At 40.2% G+C, this 6,928-nt stretch overlaps 1 pseudogene across 1 annotated transcript; it reads left to right on the forward strand.

Annotated features, from left to right (window-relative positions):
- The first annotated feature begins 916 nt into the window (after window positions 1-916).
- Window positions 917-1,935, forward strand: LOC307057384 (small ribosomal subunit protein eS6-like; annotated as a pseudogene). The gene is made up of 2 exons: window positions 917-1,112; window positions 1,228-1,935. The product of its transcript is annotated as a small ribosomal subunit protein eS6-like (transcript).
- Window positions 1,936-6,928: the final 4,993 nt, after the last annotated feature.

The raw sequence follows: 6,928 nt of genomic DNA on the forward strand, positions 1-6,928 counted from the left end.
GATCCCACATGCCGCGGAGCAACTAAGCCCGTGCGCCACAGCTCCTGAGCCTGCGAATCTGGAGCCTGTGCTCCACAACAGGAGAAGGCCGCGACAGTGAGAGGCCCGCGCACTGCGATGAAGAGTGGCCCCCGCTCGCCGCAACTAGAGAAAGCCCTCTCACAGAAACGAAGACCCAACACAGCCAAAAATAAATAAATAAATTTAGATGAAAGAAAAGAGTAGGTAAACTATGCTTTCTTATTACATCATTGATATTGTAGGTCCAAAAGTATCACATTAAAGGAATTCTGCCAATAGTTGATCTTGAGTTCTTGCCAGACATAATATTTATTATTTTGCTGCTGGTTTAATAAACTTGGCAACTGTATGGTTTTATATCTACTTTTGCTCTGAGAAGTGCAACATTGAATTAATACTTCCTTAGCTTTAGTGTCTTTTCCACCTTTAGAGACAAAAATACTGGAAAGTGTTATTTTGTGCTTATTCTGGGAAGCTTTTACTGTTTTACCAGAATAGTTTACCAAAAAAAAAGTCATCATGTTTTGTTTAAAACAGTCAATGGCTTTAAAATATCCCAGCCCAGGGAATTCCCTGGTGGTCCAGGGGTTAGGATCCACGCTTCCACTGCAGGGGGCACGGGTTCATCCCTGGTTGGGGAACTAAGATCCCGCTTGCTACACGGATCCTAGCCCAAAGTGCATTAAAATTGCTTTTTATTACTTCTCTCTCTCCCCCCATATATCTATAACCTTTCTCTCTCTTTCCCATTCTTGACTGAAGAGAGGCAATTGGAGAGAGAGGGAGAAAACTTATCCTCTGAGAGGCACATCAAATGATAGAAATCACCTGGAAATAAGATAATATAAGCTGAGCTCCTTTTCTTGGCGACTTGGAGGCGGTCGGCCGCTTCAGAATGAGGCTGAACATCTCTTTCCCAGCCACTGACTGCCAGAAACTCATTGAAGTGGAAGATGAACGAAAACTTCGTACCTTTTATGAGAAGCGTATGGCTACAGAAGTTGCTGCTGACGCTCTGGGTGAAGAATGGAAGGGTTATGTAGTCCAAATCAGTGGTGGGAACGACAGACAGGGTTTCCCCATGAAGCAGGGTGTCTTGACCCATGTAGTTTTGATTTGCATTTCTCCAGTGATTAGTGATGTTGAGCATCCTTTCATGTGTTCGTTGGCAATCTGTATATCTTCTTTGGAGAAATGTCTATTTAGGTCTTCTGCCCATTTCTGGACATGGTCGAGTCTGCCTGCTACTGAGTAAGGGGCATTCCTGTTACAGACCAAGGAGGACTGGAGAAAGAAAGCACAAATCTGTGCGGGGTTGCATTGTGGATGCCAAATTGAGCGTTCTCAATTTGGTCATCGTAAAAAAAGGGGAGAAGGATATTCCTGGACTCACTGATACTACTGTGCCTCGTCGCCTGGGGCACAAAAGAGCTAGCAGAATCCGCAAACTTTTCAAACTCCCTAAAGAAGATGATGTCCGCCAGTATGTTGTGAAAAAGCCCCTAAACAAAGAAGGTAAGAAACCTAGGACCAAAACACCCAAGAGGCAGCGTCTTGTTACTCCACGTGTTCTGCAACACAAACGTCGGCGTATTGCTCTGAAGAAACAGCGTACTAAGAAAAATAAGAGGCTGCAGAATATGCTAAACTTTTGGCCAAGAGAATGAAGGAGGCCAAAGAAAAACACCAGGAAGAGATTGTGAAGAAACGGAGGCTGTCCTCTCTGAGAGCTTCTATTTCTGAGTCCAGTCAAAAATGAGATGTTCTAAGAGTAACAAATAAATAAGATCAGACATCAAAAAAAAAAAAAAAAAAAAAAGATAATATAAGTTGAATCTTTAAAAATGTCAAAAAAGAAACTTATGTACTGTGAATTTTTTAGTATGGCCAAAGAATAAGAAGAGAGGAGCTTTTGTGGCAGCTTTTTTTTTTTTTAACATCTTTATTGGAGTATAATTGCTTTACAATGGTGTGTTAATTTCTGCTTTATAACAAAGTGAATCAGCTATACATATACATATATCCCCATATCTCCTCCTTCTTGCGTTTCCCTCCCACCCTCCCTATCCCAGCCCTCTAAGTGGTCACAAAGCACCAAGCTGATCTCCCTGTGCTATGCGGCTGCTTCCCACAAGCTATCTATTTTACATTTGGTAGTGTATATATGTCCATGCCACTCTCTCACTTTGTCTCAGCTTACCCTTCCCCCTCCCTGTATCCTCAAGTCCATTCTCTATGTCTGTGTCTTTATTCCTGTCCTGCCCCTAGGTTCTTCAGAACCTTTTTTTTTTTTTTAGATTCCACATGTATGTGTTAGCATACGGTATTTGCTTTATTCTTTCTGACTTACTTCACTCTGTATGGCAGACTCTAGGTCCATCCACCTCACTACAAATAGCTCAATTTCGTTTCTTTTTATGGCTGAGTAATATTCCAATGTATATATATGCCACATCTTCTTTATACATTCATCTGTCGATGGAGACTTAGGTTGCTTCCATGTCCTGGCTATTGTAAATAGAGCTGCAATGAACATTGTGGTACATGACTCTTTTTGAATTATGGTTTTCTCAGGGTATATGCCCAGTAGTGGGATTGTTGGGTCATATGGTACTTCTACTTTTAGTTTTTTAAGGAACTTCCATATTGTTCTCCATAGTGGCTGTATCAATTTACATTCCCACCAACAGTGCAAGAGGGTTCCCTCTTCTCCACACCCTCTCCAGCATTTTTGTTTGCACATTTTTTGATGGCCATTCTAACTGGTGTGAGGTGATAGCTCATTGTAGTTTTGATTTGCATTTCTCCAGTGATTAGTGATGTTGAGCATCCTTTCATGTGTTTGTTGGCAATCTGTATATCTTCTTTGGAGAAATGTCTGTTTAGGTCTTCTGCCCATTTTTGGACTGGGTTGTTTGTTTTTTTGATATTGAGCTGCATGAGCTGCTTGTAAATTTTGGAGGTTAATCCTTTGTCAGTTGCTTCATTTGCAAATATTTTCTTCCATTCTGAGGGTTGTCTTTTCATCTTGTTTATGGTTTCCTTTGCTGTGCAAAAGCCTCTGTTTCATTAGGTCCCATTTGTTTATTTTTGTTTTTATTTCCATTTCTCTAGGAGGTGGGTCAAAAAGGATCTTGCTGTGATTTATGTCATAGAGTGTTCTGCCTATGTTTTCCTCTAAGAGTTTTATAGTGTCTGGCCTTACATTTAGGTCTCTAATCCATTTTGACTTTATTTTTGTGTATGGTGTTAGGGAGTGTTCTAATTTCATTCTTGTACATGTAGCTGTCCAGTTTTCCCAGCACCACTTATTGAACAGGCTGTCTTTTCTCCATTGTATATTCTTTCCTCCTTTGTCAAAAATGAGGTGACCATATGTGTGTGGGTTTATCCCCGGGTCTTCTATCCTGTTCCATTGATCTATATTTCTGTTTTTGTGTGTGGCAGCTTTTATGTGTGGCTTTTGTTGGAGGAATTGGGATCAGTTCTTTGAGATTTTCCTGGCGTTTCACCCTAACTACTTGGGGAGGGAACAACCTTATTCCTATAGGGAGATAGCCCTTGGGATATAGATCATTCCCTCAATTCAGGAGTCCTGAAGCCTCTGCTTCTGCCAGGAAATCATCCCTAATCCTCACTTTTCACCTTTCAGACATCTCTTCCCAGCAGCTTTTTCTACCTTCACATAGTAAGAAAAAGAAAAATGTAAGGAGACTCTACACAGTTACTCCCCCTACTATTTCAGTTGTATCAATGATGAATCTCAAGATCATTATTTATCTTGACATTAAGATAAGATTTTGGGGAGAATGGGGCTGGGTGCCATTCCATGCTTTGGCAAATCTTTTTTTTTCCTCAGCTATCATCTTTTGAAATATATGACATTGAGATTCTATCCTGTTTCTTATTTCTGGTTACTGCTGACAAATGTTTTGTTTTCTTTTTTTCTTCTGGTTCTGCTGTTCTTATCTTTTTTTTTAATTGTTGAAGATCATATCATTAGGTATCAGAGGAGGGAAATTCTGTAGCTTCTTTCTACCATCTTTACACAGGAGTCTTTTTTTTTTTTTGGCCACATGCACGGCTTGCAGGATCTCAGTTCCCCAACCAGGGACTGAACCCAGGCCACTGCAGTGAAAGCCCGGAATCCTAATCACTAGGCCACCAGGGAATTCCCCTACACAGGAGTCTCTTTTCTTAATTGCAAACATGCTTAATTGAAAAAAGTGTATTTATTTTTAGATGATAATGATACATAATAACAAAGCTTATAATCTAGAAGAATTTTTGTCTTTAAAGCCTAAAATCCTTTAATATATCCTTTAATTACTAGACCATATCATGTATTCTCTTTAATTGTCACTTATTTGTTCCTGGAATACTTATTGAATACCTATTATGTGCCAGATACTATTCTAGGTGCTAAGGATGCAGCAGTGAAAAAAATAACTGCCTTCATAGGACTTACTTTCTTGTGGGGAGAGACAGGCAATAAACACAAGCAAACACATAGTGTATATCAGGGTCAGCAACCTTCTTCTGTAAATGGCCAAATAGTAAATGTTTTAGGCTTTAGAGGTCTCATATCTCTATTGCGATTACTCAACTTTGTCATTGTAGTGAAAAACCAGCCATGGCAGCATATAAAAAAGTGAGCATAGCTGTGTTCCAAGAAAACTTTATATGCAAAAACAGGTGGTAGCTAAGATTTACCCAATGGCCATAGTTTGCACATTCCTGCTATATATAATTTTGACGTGTCTTATGGAAAAAAGTAGGGAAAGCAAGATGTACAAGAAGTTCTAGGAAAGGTGAAAAAGGGCCTCCTGACAAGACATCTGAGCACAGACTTTTTAAAAGTGAGGGAATAAGGCATGTAGTCTTATGGGGGAAGAGCTTCCCAGGCAGAGGGAACAAGATTTACAAATGTCCTGTGACAGGAGCATGCTTAGTTTGTTCAACAAACAGTAAACAGGCTGATGTGGTCAAGAAGAGCACCAAGAGATAAGGTCAAGAGAGTGCCATAGATGGTGCCATATTTTGCAGGGCTTTTGAAATCATTATACAAAGATGTTGAATTTTTATCCTGAGTAGGAAACCATTGTGTGGTTTTGAGCAACGAAAGGACATGGCGTGACTTACCTTTGAAAAAGTTCTCTCTGGCTTTAGTATTAGAACAGACTGTAGTGAAAAAAGAATGAAAGTTAGACCATGTAGGAGGTCGCTAAAAATTCCAAGCAAAGGATGATCATACTAAGCTTAGAACTGATGGTAGTGATTGTAGTAGAAAGTGGTCAGATTCTTTATATATGTTGAAGGTAGAGGTAAAGGATCTGTTGATGGATTTGATATGTGCTATAAGAGAAAGATTTCTAGTGAATGATGACTCCACAGTTTTTGTCCTCAGGAGCTAGAAGGCAAAAGTTAGCATTTATGTACATAGGGAGACTGCAAAAGAGCTGCTTTGGGTGAGGGTGTTGTGGTTTGGCGTAAATCAGTAGGTTTGGGACATCCCTGGCAGTCCAGTGGTAAAGAATCCACCTTCCAATGCCAGGGACGCAGGTTTAATCCCTGGTCAGGGAACTAAGATCCCACATGCTGTGGGGCAACTAAGCCCGTATGCCACAACTACTGAGCTCATGAGCCTCAATGAGAGAGCCTGCATGCCGCAAACTACAGGGCCCATGCACTCTGGAACCCCCACGCCACAACTACAGAGCCCATGCACCCTGGAGCCCACGCACCACAACTAGAGAGAGAAAACCTGCACACCACAACTAGAGAGGAGTCCGAACGCCGCAACTAGAGAGAAACCTGAGTGCCATAACGAAGACATCTTGCATGCCTCAACAAAGATCCAGCACACAGCAACTAAGACCTGACACAGCCAAAAATAAATAATAAATAAAATAAATATTTAAAAAAAAATCAGTAGGTTTGTTTGTTACTTGTTAAGTTGTAGACACTAATTAAATATCCAGGTGGAGATGTTAAGCACAAAGATGGCTATGTAAGTTTGGAGTCTGGGGAAAGGTCCTGGCTGGAAATACAAATCTGGGAGTTACTTGCTTATAGTATTTAAAATATGAAATGGTGAGATCAAAGAGTGACTGCACACAGACTAAGTTCTGTGATACTGCAATACTTAGAAGCTGGAGATATGAGGAAAAACCAGGAAAAGAAATTAAGAAGGAGTGGCTAGTGAAATAAGTACATCTTTTCATTCCCTTAAGGGTATATATATATATATTTTTGTTGTTGTTGTTGTTGTTGTTGTTGTACGTGGGCCTCTCACTGTTGTGGCCTCTCCCGTTGCGGAGCACAGGCTCCAGATGCGCAGGCCCAGCGGCCATGGCTCACGGGCCTAGCCACTCCACGGCATGTGGGATCTTCCCGGACCGGGGCATGAACCCGTGTCCCCTGCATCAGCAGGTGGATTCTCAACCACTGTGCCACCAGGGAAGCCCAAGGGTATATTTTTAAGAGCAGAGTTTATTTTTATCTTGATATAAACTGATTTATCAGTTTTTACTTTTATTGATCCAGCTTTTAGAAATTTAAGTAGAAAATCATGAAGATTTTCTCCTTTCCTTATGTTTTGTTCTAGAAGCTTTATAGTTGAGGTCTTATTTACATTTAGGCCTGTGATCCATTTTGAGTTACTTTTTACATATCATGCAAAGTATAGATGAAAATCCATTTCTGGCATATGGATATCCAATTTTCCCAGCTCTATCTATTGAAAAGACTATGCTTTTTCCATTAAGTTGATTCTGTACCGTTATCAAAAATCACTTGTCTTTCAGCTTTTGTATATCTATAAAAGACTTCACTTTCATGTTTCAAAGATTTTTGCTGGGTATAGGATTCTCGGTTAAAAGTATTTTCTTTATTTTAAAGATGTTGG

The sequence above is a fragment of the Hyperoodon ampullatus genome, assembly GCF_949752795.1.
Source record: "Hyperoodon ampullatus genome assembly, chromosome: 8".
NCBI classification, from domain to species: Eukaryota; Metazoa; Chordata; class Mammalia; order Artiodactyla; family Ziphiidae; genus Hyperoodon; species Hyperoodon ampullatus.